The sequence below is a fragment of the Dipodomys merriami genome, unplaced genomic scaffold (genome assembly GCF_024711535.1).
Source record: "Dipodomys merriami isolate MVZ:Mamm:240054 unplaced genomic scaffold, mDipMer1.0.p SCAF_759, whole genome shotgun sequence".
Lineage (NCBI taxonomy): Eukaryota > Metazoa > Chordata > Mammalia > Rodentia > Heteromyidae > Dipodomys > Dipodomys merriami.
The window spans coordinates 148,170-170,881 of record NW_027206356.1 but is presented as its reverse complement, the minus strand read 5'-3'; the positions used below and the strand labels follow the sequence as shown (position 1 = coordinate 170,881).

Here is a 22,712-nt window from a genome sequence, read left to right as displayed (position 1 = left end):
GGGATAGGGGAGAATTTTGAACAGAATTAAATAGATTGTCTAAGGTTATAAATCACCTACATCTGCTGCAAATAGTATCTTTCTTCTACGAGTTTTCTGTCTGAACTGAATAATCCAGTTCTGAGACACATTTGGTAGCTTGTGAGGTTAGTGTGGAAGAAACAAGATCATGAACCCATTACTCCGCTGGAGAGAAAACAATACTCTATATTTTCTCTAATATCTCTTCACTACTCTTTCTTCATACTTTTAAGTCAATTGATTTTGAATTATATTTTTCCTTCTTTCTTCTGGCAAAGTAATTCATTAAATATTATTTGCCATTTTCTTCTTTCATGCTGTTTAATTGGCCATTGATATTTAATGAGTCCATTAAATATCCCTCTTGCATTTGTTTGCCATGAAACAACATTTATGTTAATGAGGAGAAATCTAATGTAAAACTTTGTCTCCAGAATACAGCCCTAGAAGCTGTGATCACAAATATTCAGCTATTTTTTTTCTTTTACCTTAAAAGACTTCTTGTGTCTAAAGTGCCCACAAAAATAAGTACTCCATCACTTGTTGGTTCAATCAGAATTGTCTAAGCTCAAAAATATATTTTCCTAACAAGATGCTTATAGGAAACAAAAAACACTGCACTTTTATCTTCTCTCTTAAGATTCTCCTTAGATACCATATCAGGAACAGTGAAGTTATTCTAGGCAAAATTATTTCAATAGATTATTTTTCTCTTGGTCTTGAATTTGTTCACCAAGATGTCTGGAGGACAATAGAGTTAAATGACCCATACCTTGGAAGACAGTGTCTGTTACAAAAGGACAATGCTTTTATGTCCTATTTCTATGTCCTCCTTTTAGCTCTTGCCGGAGTTCCAATTAATCACAGCTTCTTGGCTTCATGTCTAGTGAAGCTGAAGGACTATATGGGCTCCACCACTGTTAAATCTTCATTATTTCTCTTTTAAAACTCTTTAAGTTGCCTCATTTGGACGTGAAATTTATTTTCATGTCTTCATTCAATCAGTTCTGCATTGTAGTGAGCCAAATAGGCTCTGTAAACTCACTTTAGGGAGTAAAAATACTAACACAATTTATATCAAAAAGTTTTGGCCTCCCTTCACTGCTGAATACAATATGCTTAGCTAAGTCTTCTAACAAAACTTTTTTTATTAACTTTTCCATTTGCTCAATTCTTTTCTGAACTTTTTGGCATATGTAATAACAGAAGTATTCACTATCTCATATTAATAAGGATATTACTTTTGTGAGCCATTTAGAAATGTGAAATCATTGGTTTGAAGTATCCAATCAGATTTTTTTCTGTGTTTCACTGCTTCACACCCAAAGACATTGTGGAAAGTGTTATAAACAAAAATGTGTAATCCCAACACCTTCTTTCATTTTGAAGGGCACTTTCTCCCTAAATTGTTTGACTCAAATTATCTTTTTCAGAGAATTGCTCTTTGGTAATTAAAGGTAAATTCACAAATTTTGATGCCTTATTTTTTAAGAACTTTGAATTTAAATTCCAATACAACCTTGTGTCAAACAGTGAAAATATATTTCCTGGGTAAGGATAATTCCAAGGGACCCTACAGGATTTACAGGTTTGTTTGTTTAGTGTGAAAAAGAGCCATCTTCATCCACATTGTTCCCTCTCTACTAAGTCTCATTGGATTTCTTTGCATGAAAACTATTCTTCCAGGCAATTTAAATTTTTGTAATAGGCTAAGTTGTTAAAATTTTGAACAATTAAAATTTACCTGTCATAACTTTAAAACTCTTGAAAATCCTTTATCAGAACCGTGAATTCACCAATCCTAATTCCACCATAACCATCAAAAAGTTAACATGTTATTTTCATGATATATTATCCATGCAGCTATTATATTCCAGTGGCTTTGTTATGCATATATATAACCATATTAGCTGATGCTAAGCAAAATTAATTCCAAGATATGGAACCAGATTTTTTTCATTTGTGGTTGTTGTTTTTGATGAACTATGTGATTTCTGTTTTCTTTGGGTTTTCCCCCTATGGTTTATCCTTCCGGTATATCATTTTGTATTGTATAAACATTTACCTTAATTAGCGAAGGGAAGAGGAAAAGCATAATGGTGAGACAAAGGACAAAAGGCAAACCAATGCAATAGCAATACTCACAAGACAATATATTGGAAATGTACATTACAACTTGTGAGGGATGAAGGGATGAAGGAAAACTATGAGAAAATGAGAGAAGGTTAACAAATTTGAAAAGTTATGATTTAATACCTTACAATTACTGTAACCCCACTGTACATCACTTTGATAATAAAATTGAAAAATAAGCTGCATAAAATATAATTTCACTGTATTGGCACAGGAAATAATATTCTTTATGTAGTAATATTTTAAAAATCAATACTATTTGGCATCTAATTTGAATTAATTACCCCTTATTTATCAGAGGGTGATCAACTTGAATGTTATCCAACTAGACAATATTTTCACAATATACTTGCCAAAATTTTCAAAAAAGAATAAATTTAGTACTTTCTCATTCTAAAACAGAAAACTGTTTAATGCTATGGAAACCCATAACTTTTAATAGTAAGTAAGTTGTTAAGAGGACAGAATATATGTGTTCTTCAAAATTCCTATGACTAATAACTACTCATTTTTAAATTCTTAACATTTCTGAGAGATTCCAAACAGTACCTGTTTGCATGTTATATAATTCTGCAATAGGTGTAGTTTCCAATGGGGTGTTACAGACTGAGAAGTCAACAGAAAAATAGCCACATTCTGGTAGAGGATAAAACTATGAAGCATATGTAATAATTAATTCTTCAAGAGTAAGCTATTGTTTATCAGATTAAGCTATTATTTCTATGACCATCAATCCCAAGATTTATGCCATAAAGTCATCCTAGCCCAACAGTTTCCAACTTTTAAGGGGCACCTTAAAATTCCTTAATTCACATCATGAATACCTTATCTCTATTTTGAAAAAATACTACACCTCTGCTAATGTGACGCCCTCCTTATTCTGAAAAGAACACTATAATACATTGAGCTGCATCATTTTTCCTCCGCTAGTATTCTTGAGATCAGAACACTTGCAAATATTTTTTATATTTATACTTTTTTAACTATCATAGATATTCAGGATGCTAAGATAAAAAAAATATATTTCAAAGCCCACCCAGGCAGGAAGATTTCTTAGAATCTTATCTCCAAAAAAATTCTCCACAAAAGCCAGACTCAAGTGGCACTGAGGTTGAAGTGGTAGGGCACGAGACTTGAGCATCAACAGGCTCAGAGACACTGTCCAGGCCAAGAGTTCAAGCTCTAGGATCAACCAATAAAACAAAAACAAAATTGAAAACAAACCCCAAACCTAGCATTTTTCTCCATGTATACAGAGGCCCGTAAATAAGGAAATGACTTCCTGTGTTACATATAGGTAGAAGAAAGAAGATGTCACACAATTACTCTCTTCATACCATATTAAACCAAATCCTTAATAAATTGGTTTTTCTAAATGTATAAATTAATGTCATCCATTTTTTGGCAACTCTGTCCAGATTATTCACATTAACATAGTGTACATGAACTGTGGGAATTATCTATTAACTATGTTCTAATTATAACTCTCTTGAAAGAATATCTAGACAAATAGAATGCCAGAATCATTTGTGAATTTTTCAATTAATCCCTCTACTTAAAAATAATTTTGTAGTATACTATAGAATATGAAATTACAAACAAAACCAAAAAATATATTTTAAATCTAAATTCTAATTTAACAAGGTCTACAAAGTCCTACATTAGATGAACTTTGCTATTTCTCCAGATTTAAGCTTTTGTAATACTTCAACATTAATTTGGAATCCAACAGAATGAGGCTTACTTACTTTTGCAAATTTTTGGATGGGAATCATGAGCTATTTTTCATCTAGGAATGTTCTGTAATGATGAGAGCATTTAAAACACAAGTGAGGATATATATGAGTTGCATTCAATAGGAAACTTGACTTCTCAAATCATAATGACAAAATTAGCCCAAACTTCCAACTGTGTATTCCATTTTTGTTGTTTGGTTTGTTTTACTGAGACAAAATTATTCTACCTGGTCCAGGGAAGGTACCGTTATGTAATTCCACTCTCTATTCTCCTGTTTGAGTGCTATAATTCCAAGCTTGTAGCACTTTGCCCTGCCATAGTTTGTTTATTTAATCTAGAAACAGACTAGCAATTCTGAACTTCTCCTATGATCTTATCCACTAGACTGAATGCTCAGACTGTTTATGTACTATTTTCAAAGATGTTTTAACATTTGACACAGGATATGAACATTTTCAGATGCACCTGCAGGGTTCCCTGACTCATTCTACCATGGATCTTATAATAATAATGATTACTTGACTCTCTTACTATCTCTGTCCCTACCTATGTAATATTCTCAAATTCTGGGGGAAAGATCACTTGAAGGCTTTCTAATATTTAAAATTATCATTTGATTCTAATCTTACTCAGGACTTATTTTCTATTGTTTTCTAACTTTTCTACATATTCTAAGAGTTGTTTCATTTGTGTCTTTTTGTGTGCACCTATAAGTGCCTCTGTGTGTATGTGTATGTTCGAATGTATGTATGCAAAAACCTAAAGCTCTTATTCAGCAATGTTGCTCTTGACTGGTATTCCAGCTTTTGGCTGATTAATTATAGGTAGTGTCTCAAAGCCTATGCTGTCCAAGCTAAATGCAAATTGAACTTCCCAGACTCCTTTACATTCTTAGGTTTTATTTTTCCAGGAGTATCAACTTTTAAACTTCAAACACTTTTGTGAGTGTAAAGTCTAACGTGTAGCCCAGATTTTTAACTCAAGAATTCATATAAAGATAGATGAACATATACATTACATATCCTGAGTGTACACTGTTAGAAATGTGATCCTAAACCAAGTTGTTGTGAAATCTGAGGATTGGGGTTTAAAGCCAGCACGGGTAGGAAAGTCCTGGAGACTCTTTTCTCCAATAATTACTAGAAAATTGGAAGTGGCACTGTGGCTCAAGTGGAAGAGCACTAGCCTTGAGCTGAAGAGCTGAGGGACAGCAACCTGTCCTATATTTCAAGGGCCACAAACAACAAAAACAACAACAAAAAGAATATAAGAAAAGGAAAGAACAAGAAATGTGATCTTAGCCACCAGGTTCATTGCTGGTATAATTCCTGTTCTCTCAAGATGGATTCTTTTTTTCCAGTTACATCTACTCTCCTATATCTGACTTGCATTGGAAACAGAATCATTCTTCCATTCTCCTTTTTGCACATTTACGTGATTAGCAAGCATAATTTAGAAAGGCAGTGGCCTCATGCTTCATGTTCCACATAGGAGTAATGCTTTCTCTATATTATTCCCATAAATCTACATATTGGATTTGGCTTTATTTTTCAATATTTTATTTATTTATTTATTTATTTATTTATTTATTTTTCTATATTTTATTGAACACTTGTACATAAACACAGAACTTCTTTTTCTCCTATAGTTGCTATTGTTTCTCTTACTCTTAACTCATGTACACTTGGGAAATTAATGTACAGCACATAGACTCACAAAAATGATCTGAGAACCTTCTTCCCATTTAAAATTCATCTTAATTGACAGAACACATAGGAAGTTTGAACAAAATGTTCTCATGGATAATGTATTTATAAGCAATTTAAATTTCATTTCTCTTTACTAAGTTGTCTCTGAAACACGTGTTACCTCATGGCCAAAAGTATCCTTGTGCTATTTCAATGAAGCCAGAAAACATTCATTTATTTCTGGAGCAGCACCATAGATTGTTACTGGAAGTAAGTGGAAGTAACTGTTACTGGATGTGGAAACTGATCCTAGGAGAGGAATTGAATATATTGAAATGACAAATTCAAGTTAACTATTGCTTTCCTTTTTACTATATAAGAAAAGGATCCTAGGCTGGAAGGAAACTCTGTCCCTGACTTTTGTGAGTGTGTCCTTTACTCATATAAAACTTGTCTGTGAACTTCTGGTTGAGAGTATAAGGAAACAATATGTCATTTGAAGGCCAGTATAGAACAAAAGGAAGTCACTTTATTTTAAAAATGTTCTATTGCAAAGAAGCAAAGATATGGAGGTTTTGAAGTGTCTTATGGATGGATGTTTCACTCCTGAGATGATTCTCTTGTTGCAGGAATCAGTTATCAATTCCTTTAGTCAAGTCCTGAGTTTTATATAGCAATAAGGATTCCAAAAAAGCAGGATCCAGTGAGTATGATCAGCAAAAGCAGCCTATTTTCGGACCACCACTATTTTAAAGAGAGTCCGAAAGAAATACCCAGGGTTTGTTTTGTTTCCTTGTTTATTTAGTTTGTGCTGGTTCTGGGGCTTGAACTTAGAGACTGGCCCCTGTCCCTGAACAGTTGTGTTTCTTTCCAAAGTGACCCAAACCAATACTCCGATGCTTGAGCCAAACCTCCACTTCTGGCTTTTTTGGTGTTTAATTACAGATAAGTGTTTGACAGACTCTCTTGCCTGGGTTGGCTTTGAACTAAGACAGTAAGAAATCTAAGTGACCTCAACTGTATGTACTTCTCTTTTGAACCAAGAAATATTAGATGAAGTTTATTATAAAGTTACTATTTGACAATTTTTAAAAAAGAGAATATGTTTAGCAAAGAAGCCATAACAAATAACTCAGCAAAAGTAGGTGCACTACTAAATCATTTGGGAAGATTACTATTGACTTCATCATTCCTTTGAGGGAAACTTAAAGCCATATTTGTAATTTTTTGTTGGTTGTGATTATTGAATATTGATCCTGGGCATTGTCTCTCAGCTTTTCAGCACAAATTGAGCACTCTACCTCTTTAGCTACAGCACCACTTCCGAGTTTCTGGAGTTAATTGAAGGTAAGTGTTTCATGGACTTTCCTGACCAGGCTGGCTTTGAACCACAATCCTCTGGTCTCAACCTCCTCAGTAGCTAGGAATACAGACATGAACCACCAACACCCGGCTCATATTTGCATTTATGTGCACTTAATGTCACTATGTAGACAAAGAATGTAAATCTGAACCAAATGATGTGACATTGAAGCTTGTCAGAATGATTGAGTTAGCAATAAATATGTCCTCCTTTCCCATTTTGTTACATTAATGACCCATGAGCCATGGGACTCTTACATTAGCATCCTCTTTCATCTTTGTAGGTGTATTTAGTATCAGAAAATGTTCACAGAGAAATATAGAAAGACAGATTTTTAGAAAGCAAAGTAGATCAGGTATGAAAGAACAGCATAGAAGGAGGTACATTTATCACACAGAGATTAAGAACTAGCCTAGGAGATTTTGAATGTTAAAGGGCAATGAGGAATAAGCCTAGCTGATAACTAGTTCTTCAATATCCAAAAATGGTTTCCTAGAACGGTTTCTGCTATACCTTAGTTACTATCATTTTTTCTTTCCATCTGGAGTTATTCCTTCTCTTCTGTCACAACTGTTAATTAGCCTCTGCCCTTTTGGTGCGATGACTTGCCAAAAGAGTTTCCAAATCTCACTTAGACTGTTGTTGTTGTTGTTGCTGTTGTTGTTTTGGCAGTCCTCGAGCTAAAACTCAGCCCTTGGGAATTATTCCTCAGATTTTTTTTTCCTCAAGGCTAACCATCCACCATTTGAGGCACAGGACCACTTCCAGTGTTTCCTTTTCAATTTATGTGGTACTGAGGAATTGAACCCAGGGTTTCATGCATGCTAGGCAATCACCATACCATGAAGCCACATTCCCAGAACCCTAAATGACTTTCTTAAGATGGCATTACATTTTCATTCTGTAACTATGTATCATAATTTTAACCAGAAATTTTTGCTAGAAAAGAACATTGAACACAGTACTGAGTCCAGTAAGGCTAGTTGGGCAATGGATTACTGTCACAGTGTAGGCAGGGCACAGAGGGATTTACCTCTTGGAGCTGGTACAACAGAGTGAGCAAGACAGAGCCTGACCCACAGTCTACCTCCAGAATGAGAGGGCCACCTTGGTTCCAACCATATGGGGATGCTGGGCCACCTCCTCCAGCACCCATTGAATCAGTTCCTGAGAGAGAAAGAGAAAGAAAGTAGGTCAGAATTACACTTAAGCCAGGTGCCGGTGGCTCAGGCCTATAATCCTAAGTACAATGGAGGCTGAGATATGAAGATCGTGGTTTATAGCCAGCCCGGCAGGAACATCTGTGAAACTCTTATCTCCAAAAACCACCAGAAAACTGGAAGTGGTGCTGTGACGCAAGTGGTAGAATACTAGCTTTGAGCTGAGGAGCTTGGGGAGCTGCCCCAGGCCCAAAGTTCAAGCCCCATGACTGAAAAGAAGTGGACTTCCCACCACAAGAAGTGGACTGAATAGCGCCCATTGTCCTAAGGAGCATGGCAGAGAAGTCAGGCCGAGCTTCCTGTCAGCTAGGAGTCATTAGTAGGTCACCTGGCTTCTCTGTGCCTCAGTTTCCCCAGCTTCAAAAGTGAACAAAATGAAGGATCCTGTTACGCATGGGGATAGGGTAATAAAGAGAGCCATGTTTTGTTTCATAATCCTATACCTGTTTCACCATTAATAACACACACCATCTGAGATCTTTCTGGGAATCTTCCTCTCATATGGTCACAGAATTGCCAAGAAAAGGATCAGATGGCCCCTCCCTCTGTGCCTGTCCCTGTTCCAGATATCCCTCTGTATTAATCCTTTGTTTCCTCAACTGTACCATGAGGAGATTGAAGTCCAATGGTTGAGGCCCAACCCAGAGCTTCACCTCTGGTCAAGAATCGGCTGCTGTGGACTTTGTTTGGGACAATCCATCTAAACTAATGACTGAGCGTGGTGCTACATGTCTACCATCCCAACTACAGAAGACCGGGCCTGGTGGCTCATGCCTGTCACAGATAGGAGGACCATGATCCAGCCCAGCATGAGCATATATTACTTCTCCATCTCAGAAATGCCCAAGACAGAAATGCTTGACTCGCATGGTAGAAGACCTGACTGGCAAGCCTAAGGTCTTAAGGTCTAACCCTAAAATACCAAAAAGAACCAGAATCCCAGTGCCAGAGGCTCATGCCTATAATCCTAGATACTCAGGAGGCTGAGATATGAAGATCACAGCTCAAGATTTAAGATAGGGTTGGCCTCGCCCATCAGACATCATGATGAGAAGACCCAGAGTCTGACCTATGATGTTGCACTCCATACTAGCAGAACTCGTATCCTTACTAAGTGTTGGTCATGGTCTCTGTCCCCTTGGGAAGCCATCCCCTGCAGGCCAGACTCCCAGGTCCTCCAAATATCCCACTGCCACCAATCAGGCTCAAGGGAGTACCCAGCCCCATTGCACACAGATCCCTTGTTCTTGTAATTTAACAGTGCTGGGTCCCCTTCAAGCCTCTCACCTTTCCAGGCCCCCAGACCTCAGCTGTGAAGCCCATACCTGCCTCAAAGATAGCAGGTAGAAGTTACCAAAGCATTCTGCCTCCTTGTTACAACCCAATTCTACACACACACACACACACACACACACACACACACACACACACACACACACACACACACACACACACACACATCCAGACCGGTGACAGAAGACTCATCCATGCAGCACCTGCAATTTGCCAACTGATCACTCACCTGAGCACAGTCAGGCTGTACAAGGAAAAAGATTATCTCTCTCTCTCTCTGTCTCTCTATGTTTCTCTCTATGTGTTTCTCTGTCTTCAGGGGAAACGTTGACCGAACACAGAACACAAGAGCTCACACAGGAAGGGTGTCTATATTCTGCATCCAACACCTCCAATCCCCAGAAAAAAAGAAAAAGACCCCAGAAGGCAGGTGTAGACATGCTCCTCCCTACCTCTGACTAAAGCCACCAGGTTTTCACCAGGGAGAGGAGGGGTGAAGATGTGCGGCAGTGTGGCTCCCACTACTCCAGGCCAAGGGATCTGTGGCGCCCACTCCTCACCCAACCATATATCTCCTGGTTTCCTGGGACACTAGCCTCTGGGGATGGGGGTGAGATCCTCGGGTCAACACCCACCCCTACCCCTGGGGCACATTTGTGGCATGGCGTAGGCCAGACTGTGGGGCACAGGGGAGGCGCGGGTCCAGGTCAGAGAGGAGGTGATATGGGGTGCAGGGTGCAGGGATGTGTGGCAGCCACTCACATGTGTTGCTGGCAGAAGCTGTTGGGAGCTGCTACAGGTGGGGCAAGCAGCAATGGCAGAGGCATGACACACGCTCAGGCCCTGAGCAGAGGACAGGGGAGCCAGGACCAGGTCAGGGCAGCAAGCTGGCTCGTGGCACACCCTTGCACCATTGCCTGAGGAAACCATGGGTCTGAGCCCACAGCACCAGGTTTGAAATGCTGCTCCATGGGGAAGGGGGGGAGGGGGCCAGAGTTCAGGCAGGCACATGATGGGCCTGAGGAAGCCCTTTCCTCCTAGGCCTCGAGTATTTTACTCAGCCACCTCTACCTTTCTCAACTGCTGGTAGTGGTGTCAACAAACAGAGGGAATCATGGTGCTACTGGTCGGCATGGAATGTGGGTGTGGCCACCATTCTTGTATCCCATTGGTCAGAAAGAACCATGAAACAATGGGGGTGTGGCTGGAATCGTGTGATGCAGGCAGAATGGGAGGAGTCAAAATGACGCAGCCCATTTCCCAGGAAACTCTGTCCATGCCAGTTGGGCACAAGAGGGTGACCTGCTTTAGCAGAATGGCTGCACAGATTGTTGTCTATGTCTGTTTGTTCCCAGACCTTGAACTCAGGATCTGGGCACAATCTGTGAGTTGCTTTTGATCAAAGCTAGCTCTCTACCACTGGATCCACATGGCTTTACTTCTGGCTTTGTTGGCACTAGTTCAACAGGAGTCTCAAGGGCTTTCCTGTCTAGGGTGACTTTGACCATGATCCTCCTTTCACAACCTTGTAAGTTTTAAGGAAGACTGCTGAGAGCCACTGATGCCTGGCTAATCATTGGTTTTGCTGATGTTCTTGGACAGACCTGTGAGTTCCCTATCCTCAGGTTGAAGTGGTAGGAGCTGGAGCCCACAGTTTGAATCCTGGTCCTACCACCAACAAATGGCAGGAGATCCTATGAAACTCATTCCTATTCATATGACTACCAAAGGAATGTGATGTATATCATGATTAAATGGGCAGTACTTGAATGATTTGAGGATAAAACTATACGCAATTACATTATAGGACACTGGTCGATATTAATTAATACTTTATGAAGCATTTAAACAATCACATTCATTAAATGGAGGCCAAATGAAATACCTATGAATTGGGCATCACATAGCATGGAGATGCTATTTTTTCTCCTGCTAGGACTGGAATTTGAACTGGTGGCCTAGGTATCCCTGCTGTTGCACTGTGTAGAAAGGGGAAACTTGTCGCTACCGCCTCGACCACCAAGGAAGACGCGACACCGAACTCCTCTCTGCAGTTTATTCAGGACCTTTGAGCAATCTTCTGACCCAACCCCGGGGAGAATTCCCCACAGCCTTAAGTACCCGCTGGGTAGCCAACCCTGATACACCACGTGGGAACCACCAATAGGTTCAGGTGCACGGAAGCAAGCCAGATTCTTTGCCTTAGCCATATAAGGAGTTGTTTACCACAGAGAGCACTCGCCATCGGGAAGGCGGAGGGCGGAAGCCAGCACCATCTTCCAGGTGCGGCCTCTCGCAGCTCTCTACAGTTCCCCCTTTTTTGTTTAAAGAACACAGATGAGAACAGAGGTCTGATCCCTGTTGTGCAATGCAAGGACTGCATACAAGCCTTCTCCCAGAGGGTACCTTCTCTAGGGATGATTCAGCCTGTCCATTGATTCGTTTTTCACAAGGACGGGAAAAGGCGACTCGAACCCGTGTGCAATCAAACATGCTCTCCTCGAGGGCAAAACTCATGCTTCTCGACTGCAATACTTTGGCATTGCAATCTGTGTTCATTGTTTTAGGGTGGCAAGCCATGCTTGGGGGGACTGACCTGCTCCAATGGTTGTAAAGGCTTGGATAATCATGGCTGCACTGCGACACTGAGAACCTCTAATTTGGCAAATGCACCACAGACATATCAAGGAGGCTAACACCAGGAGGCCTGTCAGGGCTCCCAAAGCCGCCCACTCCTTAAGATGATTCATAGCAGTGGAGATCCATGAAGATAACCCCTCCGCCAATCCGGCATCCACTCGTGTCGAGTTCACCGTGACGATGGCAACCCTGAGCTGTTCCATCAGGCTGTCGAACTCCCCAGTTCAATTACCTAAAAGATAACTAGACAACTGTTTAGACAAATTTGCAGTGTTTTTTGAATAGGTTTTTTCCTGGGCCTGAACTCTGGGCCTGGCACTGTCCCTCAGCTCTTCAGCTCAAGGCTAGCGCTCTACCACTTGAGCCACAGCGTCACTTCTGGCTTTTTCTTTTTGCTTATGTGGTGCTGAGGAATCAAACCCAGGGCCTCAGGCAGGCAAGGCAAGCGCTCTACCACTGAGCCACCTTCTCAGCCCCTTCTGGGTTAATTGCACCACAGCAGCAACTAATCCAGCATTAGTTAGTGGTCCGCCCAGCTCTGTGCAAACTTTCATCCATGCTTCTAGTCCCTTATTCTTATATAGGGTTATGGCAGCTCTGCATTCCTTAGTGCATTGCTCATAAACAAGCTGTTTAATTAATGGCATGGCTGCGTCTGGGTTACCAAAAATTTTGCCAGCGGCCTCGACCATATGGGCAACAAAGTCCGAAAACGGCTCCATAGAGCCCTGCAGGATTATGGTGAGATTGCCACTCATCTCGCCTTTATTTGGTAAGGCCTTCCATGCCTTTATGCCAATTTTATTGATTTCTTCATAAACTTGAACCGGGTAGCCTATCTGCTGATTGGCAAATCTCCCCTGTCCAAGCAGCATATCTCTGTCCCAAGCTGGGTTTCCCGCAGCCTGATTGGCCGCAGCCTCTTCACTAGCAAATTCAATCAAAAAGACCTTCCAATCTAAATACTGACCTGGGCTCAAACAAGCTCGTGCGAGCCCACTCCAATCACCGGGTGTCATGCAGTGTCTGTTTAGGGCCTTCACCTGGGCCACAGTAAAGGAGGCCATGATTCTGTATGTCCGCACAGACTCAGCTAAAGATTTTATAACCTTAAAATCTAAGGGTTCATGATACCACTGTCCCTGTGGATCCTGAAATATTGGACAGGCTAGATGTAACTCGGTTCTGACCGCTTTCCACATGCCTGGGCTGAAAGAACAGCTGGGGCTGCCACTTCCGCGGTCCTCCACATAAAGCAGAGGGGCCGAGGTTGCAGCACAGCACATGAAAGGCGTGCCCTCCTCTTTCTTATCTTTGTTTTTTCTATTTGTTGTATGAGTGATTGTAGTTCCTCTAAATCTGTAGACTCAGAGGTCTCTAGTTCAGCAAGATCGGGATATAACCCCCCCCCCTGCTCTCCTCCTTTTCGCTGTCTGCCCTTTCCGATCTTTCTTCCTGAAGCATTTCTAGGGCGGTCTGACCATTCTCTACCGCCTCACTGCAACGCTGGTCCTCAAGACAGCCTCTTATCAGTTTCCATATTGGTCTCACTCCGCTCTTAAGTGTTCCTTGTTCAGAGGCAAAATCTAGGTCCCTCCCTAGTTTCTCCCAAGAGGCCACCGTGAGGCTTCCGGAGACAGCGAACCATGGGGCAACGATGTCACATTCATCCAAAAATCTCTCTAAAGTACTCTTTTTTATTTTTAACTTTTTTGAGTGCAGTAGCTCATTGAGAGCCAAAAAAAATGGGAGCGAAGAAGAAGCAGCCATGTTTTAAACATTTAAAGCTGGTAAACAAACTTTTACTTTTACTTTTGGCTACTCTATTGACTAGCCCCGGGATCTCACTCTCTATCTACAGAGAAGAGCAAAAAATCCCCCCCCCCCCCGCTCTTGTCGCTTACCTGGGAACTTACCCGTGCACCACCCTGAGGGCAGAGAGTTCTGAGTCCTCATTGGGGTTATGGCTGAGTCCCCGTACGGACCACCACGTGTCGCTACTGCCTCGACCACCAAGGGAGACACGACACCGAACTCTTCTCTCTGCAGTTTATTCAGGACCTTTGAGCAATCTTCTGTCCCCAACCCTGGGGAGAATTCCCCACAGCCTTAAATACCCGCTGGGTAACCAACCCTGATACGCCACGTGAGAACCAACAATAGGTTCAGGTGCACGGAAGCAAGCCAGATTCTTTGCCTTAGCCATATAAGGAGTTGTTAACCACAGAGAGCACTCGCCATCGGGAAGGCAGAGGGCGAAAACTGGCGCCATCTTCCAGGTGCGGCCTCTCGCAGCTCTCTACAGAAACTTGCCTCCTTGAATTCAAGAAATTCAAAGTCTCTTCCTTAGTCCTGAAATCGATGCCCACCACTAGAAAACATCCTATTTTTGTACATTTTAAATATATGATTTATATTTATATACATATGTTGATTCTATATTGCATTCAGTGTAGTTATTTATTTTATTTTTTGTTTTATTCATGTATTGACTTCTCATTTTATTGACTATTATGACTCATAGAACAGTGATTACATTGATTACATAGGATATAGGTTTGCATATGTATTGCACATCCTTCCTGACACCCAGGACTTTCACAGGAAAGGAAAACGTGTCAGCATCAACTTCTTACTACATGATTCATTTTTTGGGAGTGCTGGCATCTGAACTCACAGCCTACAAGGTCCAATTCATGAATGGGTGAGTCTCAGCCTGGCATCCTGTGGCAAATTGAGCTGACAGACAGTTCTGAGTACCTGAGATCGAGTCCCAGCGGTTGACAAAATAAGAACAGATTGACATCCAGATGGTAGTACACTAATAAATATATATCTTTATAGAGTGCCAGAGATGTCTATACATTATTTGGTTATATAGACTACATTCCTACCAATTCTTGGGTATTTATAATGCCTCCATATAATTAATGTTATTGTTTTCATTCTTAACAAACTATTAAGTAAATCAATCAATATCCTGAAATTATTACATTCTGTAAGTAATAGTATTATTTTAATGCTTCATAAATATTAAATAAAATCAGTCTTCTGAAATGATGCTGTCTAATTTTATAGGAGCATCATTCACCATCAACTCATTCAACTGTGACATTGATAATATTACCTTGTTATTCCCATGGATGGGAACGAGTCTCTTAGTATCTCCTGCCATTGATTGGTGTCAGGACTAGGATTGAAATCAAGGCCTACATTGCCACGTGGACCTATGACTTCCTCAATAGTCTGACAACCTTCAGCAATGCAAGGTGAAGTACCCTTTGCAACAGTGTCATTCAGACTCAGGAGGGTCACCGTGCAAAGGAAGAAAACATAAAAAGGCCATCTCGCTGCATTTTTTCTGTACATTTTTGCCACACAAGGCTTGGGGGTCTAGGATCTCAGGATCTACTGTATGTTCAGTGGCTGCACCCCAGCATAGGGTGTCGAAGCTGAGGCAGAGTTACCACAACCTGAGTTCAAACCCCCTACTGAGCAAAAAATAATTAAAAGAAATTAGCTCCCTGGCTTGCAATTCACCCCATTTATTCTGCCAGGCTTTGGATTTGAACTCAAGTTCTGGGTAAATCTGCAGCACTGTGTTAGAAGGGCAAGCTCACCGTACTTGAAGATAAGAAAATCAGGCCTGTACTCTAAGCCAAAATTCAAGCCCCAGCCTTGGAAAACATACTATTTATATACATTGAAAATGCAGGGTTTGTACTTACCTATGGATGTTCAGTCCATACACGTTTGGTGTGGTTGTTCCTTGTACTTTTTGTTTTATTCATTTATTTACCATTGATTTTACTATGATGACACCCATTCCCTTTATTATATTGATGACATCCTATCACATGGAATCTAAATTTGTAGACATGTTCTCCATCATGCCTTACACCCAGGGCTCTCAGAGAAAAGGAAAAAAGTTTCACACTGGGTTTCTTACTGCATGATCCAATTGTTGGTAGTGCTGGGATCTGAACTCAGGGCCTAGCAGGACCAATTGGTGAATTGTTCAAAGTGACCACACCAGCCTGTGAGCAACAAAGGAGTTAGGCCATTCCCAGGATCTGACATTGATCCCCAGTGTGGGTCACGATAGTCATAAATTAATAATCAAAACATAGGATCAATATTTACATATATGTTTGGACAGCATCTTGCCTTTGGAGTACTTTTTCTCCTCATTTTCTTTCTTATGTAAGTATTGTGTATTTTACTGAGTAAGGTAACAAATATAACAGTGCTTACATGGAAGACAACCTATTGCCCTGGCTATAGGGTTTCCTATGCATTCTCCATCCAAGCTGTGACTCAGGACTCTCACAGGACAGGAAAATAGGTGAATCGATGGGCTTCTCACATCAGGATTCATCTTTTGGCAGTGTTGGGATTTGAACTCAGAGCCTATCAGGCCCAATTGGGGAAAGTGTCAAGGTGAGGACACCAGCTTGTGAGCAACAAAGCAGATAGGCCCTTCCCAAGACCTGACATCAAGTCCCAGGGAGGTCCAGATAGTCATGAATTCATAATTTAAACATAGCGTCTATATTTACATACATGTGTGGACAGCATCTTGCATTCAGTGCACTTCTTAATTTGTGTCGAATTCATTGAATTATTGTGCATGTTACTGAGTATGGTGACAGGTATAACTATGCGGACATGGATGACAACCTGTTCCCATATTTATAGGGTTGCCTATACATTCTACATCCTAGTGGAAGCTCAGGACTTTCACAGGAGAGGAAAACATGTTCAACGACTGGCTTCTGACAACAGAATGAATCTTTTGTCAGTGTTTGGATTTGAACTGAGGTCTGGGTAGCTCTGTTGCACTTTAGGGGAAGGAAAATCTCACCATCCTTGAAGACTACAATGTCAGGCCTGGTCCAGGGCCTGATTTGAAGCCCCAGCACGGGACAAAATAACAAGCCTGCCTTTTTAAAACATAGGATCTCTCTTTACCTACAAGTGTGGTATGCATCTTGCATTCAGTGTAGTTATTCTTTTTATTTTGTTTCTTATTCATGGATGTATTGTGTATTTTATTGAGTATGGTGATAGATATAACTATGCTGACATGGATAACAACCCATTCGAATGGTTATAGAGTTGTCTATATAGAATTCTCCATCCTCGTTGAGACCCAGTACTTTCATTGGACAGGAAAACAGGTGGATCGATTGGCTTCTCATATCAAGGTAAATCATTTGGCAGTGTTGGGATTTGAACTCAAGGCCTAGCAGGCTCAATTGGTGAATGGGTCATGGTGAACACACCAGCCTGTGAGGCACTAAGGAGGGAGGCCATTCCTAGGACCTGAGATGAAGCTCTTGTTGGGGCCAATATAGTCATAAATTCATCATTTAAACAGAAGATCTATATTTCCATAGATGGATGGGCAGCATCTTGCATTCGGTGTAGTCATTCTTTTATTTTGTGTCTTATTCATTGATGTGTTGTGTATTTTCTTGACTATAGGATAACAGATATAACTGTGGTGACCTGGATGACAAACTATTCCCATGAGTATAGAGTTTCGTATACATTCTCCATCCTAGCTGAGACCCAGGACTTTCACAGCACAGGAAAACTGGTGCAATGACTGGCTTCTCACATCAGGGTGAATTTTGGCAGTGCTGGGATTTGAACTTTGGGCCTAGGAGGCCCAACTGCCCAATGGGTCCACGTGATCACAACAGACTGTGAGCCACTAAGGAGCTGGTTGGTTCTCAGGAACAGAGATCGAGCACCAGGGGGCGGCACAATTGTCCTGAATGCATCATTTAAACATGGGATATATATTCAAAGCTATGTGTGGACTGCACTGTGCATTTAGCATTTAGTGTAGTTATTCTATTCTGTATGCTATTCATGGATGTATTGTGTATTTTCTTCAGTATATGATGACAGGTATAACTGGTCTCACATGATAACAACCTATTTCCGTGGCCACAGGGTGGCCCCTGCATTCTCCATCCTAGCTGAGACCCAGGACTTGCACAGGAAAGGAACACAGGTGCAACAATTTGCTTCTGACATCAGGATGAATCTTTTGGCACTGCTGGGATCTCAACTCGGGGACCAGCAGACCCAATTGACGAATGGGTCCATGTGAGCACAGCAGTCTGTGAGCCACTAAGGAGTAAGGCCGTTCCCAGGACCTGAGATGGACCCCCAGGAGAGGGTGTGGGGGAAGGGCACACAGCAGTCATCCATTCATAAGTTGAAGGTAGTATGCAAATAAGTACACAATTGTATAGAGTAGGAGAGATGATAACCTGTGATGGAATCCAATCTACCATGTGTCTACTGATTTTTGGATCTTTCCAGATGCCTTCATTTCATGACTGTGATGTATTGTCATGCTTAATCAACACTGCTTTACAAATAAGTGATACCCCATGAGTCTTGCCTATCATTTCCTAGTCATATCATGCATTAACTACTTATTCGATGATATCAATCGCATTCCATGACTTTTCCTGTATCTCAGGATTTTCTGCCATTGCTTTCTCATGGAGGTGGGCTGAATTCAAGCCTCAGTCATGGAAAACATACTCCGTATATACATTTTAAAGATAGGATTTATACTTCCATACAGATGGTCAGTAGATACCGTGTTTGGTGTCGTAGGATTTATACTTCTATACAGATGTTCAGTCCACATTACGTTTAGTGTGGTCATTCATTTTATTTCTTTTTTATTCATTTATTTACGATTTATTTCATTGACTTTCATGACACCTATACCATTTATTACATTGTTTACATCATATCACATACCATCTAGATTTGTAGATGTTTTCTCCATCATGCCTGACACCCTGGACTCTCCCAGAAAAGGAAAACATATATCACACTCGGCTTCTTACTCAAAGATTAAATTTTTGGCAGTGCTGGGATCTGAAATCAGGGCCTAGCAGGCCCAATTCATGATTGGATGAGTGTGAGCACAGAAGCCTCTAGCCTATTAAGCTATCAGGTGGTTACCATGCACTGAGATCAAGCCCCAAGTTTGGCCAAAACAGCAATACATGGATAGGCAGAAGGTGGTATACAAATAAATATATATTGTTAAAGAGTTCCAGAGCTGTTTATCTATGACTGAATGACATCTACTACGTTCCTACCCACTTTTAGGTATTTATTATATCTTCATTGAAAAAATATTATTCTTTTCATGCTTAATAAACTATTAATTAATGTCAATCAACATCCTAGGATTATTGCATCCAATTTTAGGCTAGACAAATGCATGAACTACTCTTTCAATCTGTATTCTTATGCATAGGCATGAATCTCTTGTGATCTCAGGCCATTAGTGTGTAAGGATTAGGATTTGAACCCAGAGCATATGTTGACATGTTGGCTTATGGCTTCCCTGATAGCCTGCCAGCCGTCAGAAACGGTAGGCCAGGTCCACTTTGAAACCATGTCATTCAGACCCAGGATGGTCACCATGCAAAGAAAAACTTGTAAAACCCTGAGCCCTCTACAGCTCCCCACTTTTTGTGCTGTTGTGCTTTGTTTTTCTTCCTGCAAATCCTCTGTGCCTAGGGTCCCAGGATCAGCTTTGGGTCTCGAGGCTGCACCCCATCCTAGGGAGAGTGAAGCTGAGTCAGAGTTGTCATGACCTGAGTTCAAGCCCCTTGGTTGGCAAAATTAATTAACTAATTAATTCATTAATTAACCAACTAACTAACTAAATTGAAATAATAAAGCTCCTTGGTTTGGAATTTCTTCCAGTTTTCTTTCCTAGCCTGGGATTTGAACTCACAGTCTTGATGAATCCGTAGCAATATGACAGAAGGCTCAGAGTTGCCGTTACTTGAGTTCAAACCCCATGCCAAGCCAAAAATAAATAATTAAGTCACTAACCTCAGCAGGGAAGTTAGTTGTGAAGATGGGAGGGAAGGGATGGTAGGGGAAAAACAAACGAGGAGGCAACAATGCTCAATAGGAAATGTACTCATTACTTTGCTCATGTAACTGTGACACCCCTGTACAACATTTTTAAATGAAAAACATACAAAAAATTATGTAGTGCTCAAGAAGCACTTTGGGGGTAAGGGATGAATGTCTGAATAGCTGTACAAAATTCTACACTGATTTTTTTCAGTGTTCAGTATGGAACTGAATAAACATAACTGTTTCTGTTACAAAAATTAAGTCACTGTCTTGGAACTGGGTCCAATATTTCTGCCATTGCTGGGATTTGAGCTCACTGTCTAAGTAACTCTTTTGCACCTTGGGTGAAGGCTAAGCTCCTTGTCCTTGAGGGAAAGATTTTCAAGCTAGTGTTCCCAGGGCTTGAATTAAGGCCCTGCAATTGAAAAAAATATTTGTATACATGTGTAATATAAGATATATAGGTACATATGTATGTTTATTTCATATTATGATTATTTTTGTATTTAATTTTTTATTCATTTAATTGTTTATTTATTTAGTATTATTATACACATAATATTTAGTATGTTGTGTACATATATTATAAAATTATACACAATAATTTAGTACATTGATTCATGCTCATTTTTCATTAATACTTTATTAAGTGTTGAAACATGATATATAATTAAATCGAGGCATTTGTCAAGTCATCACATGGTTAGACTATGTCCCTAGTATGAGCTTTGTCTTATTTATCTTGGACAACTTCCTATAGGGATTTGTTTAGATGATTTATACTCAAAAGCCTTTTCTTGTGGATAGGCAAGTTGAGGGATAAAATCGTAAGGTTGGGGCTGGAACTGTAGGTTAGTGGTAGAGAGCTTACTCAGCATGCTTGAATGCCAGGGTTTGAATCCTCAGTGCCACGTACTCAGAAAAAGCCAGAAGCTGTGGTGTGGTTCAAGTGGTAGAGTGCTAGCATTTAGAAAAAGAAGCTCAAAGACAGTACCCAGGCCCTAATTTGAAGCCCCAGGTCTGGCCAAAACAATACGCCAGATTCCAGTGGCTCAAGAAAACTACTTTCTCAGGAGGCTGAGATCTTAAGATCACAGTTTGAAGACAGCCTAGGGAAGGAAAGCCTGTTATACTCTTACCTCCAATGAACCATCAAAAAACCCCATGTGTCACTGTGGGTCAAGTGGTAGAGTGTTTGCCTTGAGCTGAAGGGCTCACGGACAGCGCCCAGGCTTCAGTTTGAGACACACACTGGAAAAAGACTGAGGGATAATCAAAGTAATTTTCCTGTTTGCTATTTATGAGAATATGGTTTGGAAAATGAATGCTGATGTACACCAGAATTGGAGTCAGACCTCAAGGTTCAAGTGTAGCACATCCATAATCCCAGCCTCTCAGATTCTAGCATTATAAACTTGCATCCCACAAGGTTCTGAAAAGCACATTGGTGAAAGGCTTAATATGCTCCCCAAGCCCTTTGTGATAAGCAGTTGACTTGTATTGTCAATGTCATTACAGTTCTGACCCTAGCAGAGAACCAGTAACTTACACCCATCACCCTAGCTCAGGAGGCTGAGGTCTCTATCACAGGGTGAAACCAGCCAAGGCAGGGAAATCTAGGACATTCTGGCTTCCTGTTCTGAAAGGTCAGATGCTCAAGAAATTCCTGTGTTTCGCTTGGTGATGAGAAGTTACTTGCACTCTAAATGTTTTTGGAGTTCTTGAGCTACAGAAGAAGGATAGAAATATTATTGACCCAATCAGGGTTCAAATGAACTTCTCAGGATCCAAGCCCTAGCTCTGTTAGCAGGAAGAACTCCAGAGTAACACTGTATTTGAAGCACAGAAAAGAGTTTCAAAAGCCAGGCTAGGTGAAGAGAACTAGGCCTGCAGGATTCGGAAGCAGAATGTACATACTCAACAGGGAAGTGAGCTGCAAAACCACTTCATTCATTCCAGGCACAGCCAGCAGTGGGAGAAACCTGAAACATTTGTTAGAGTTACAGAAGGGTCAGGCTTCTCTCAGTCTCTTCAAAGGATGACTAATTAAATTTCCTTCCTCAGGTGAAGGGACCCTCAGGCTATCTTTAGGTTACCTATAGAGAGCCAGTTTAGTGGGGAAGAGGAGAGGAACAGAGTAGAAAACCCTGCTCTCTGGTCGTAAGGTGTGGGTTTTTGACTCTCCATTTTTCAGGTTTGAAGGCCCTTTTATCTCTGCTAGTCCATTCTCCTTACTACATTCTCCACATCATTAATGCAAATCCACAGTCCAAGGAGGAAGAGGGCAATTTCTCTTCTGTCTCAAAGCCCCTGAGTTAGAACCTGGCTCTGCCCTCTGGATTCTGGGGCTCTTGTCTGCCTGAGAAGTGGGACAGAGACAGTCATCCTGATCTGCGTTTGTGCGAAGGTGATGCTGGAGTCCTGGAACACTGCAGAAAGACTCGTGACTGGGAAGTGGTCCCTTCTTTCCTTCTGATGTCAAAAACAGATTCATCTATCAGCTTTCTTCCTTATTTTCTTCCTTCTTTCCTTCCTTCCTTCCTTCCTTCCTTCCTTCCTTCCTTCCTTCCTTCCTTCCTTCCTTCCTTCCTTCCTTCCTTTCTTCTTTCTTTCTTTCTTTCTTTCTTTCTTTCTTTCTTTCTTTCTTTCTTTCTTTCTTTCTTTCTTTCTTTCTTTCTTTCCTTCCTTCTTTCTCTCTCT

At 40.8% G+C, this 22,712-nt stretch overlaps 1 long non-coding RNA gene across 1 annotated transcript; it reads right to left on the bottom strand.

The window, feature by feature from the left end:
- Nucleotides 1-3,891: 3,891 nt before the first annotated feature.
- LOC138818424 (uncharacterized) lies at nt 3,892-10,424 on the bottom strand. The gene is made up of 3 exons (XR_011369124.1): nt 10,218-10,424; nt 7,976-8,109; nt 3,892-3,954 (listed from the first exon to the last, which is right to left on the bottom strand). It is a non-coding gene; the product is annotated as an uncharacterized lncRNA (long non-coding RNA).
- Between the last annotated feature and the right edge of the window lie 12,288 nt (nt 10,425-22,712).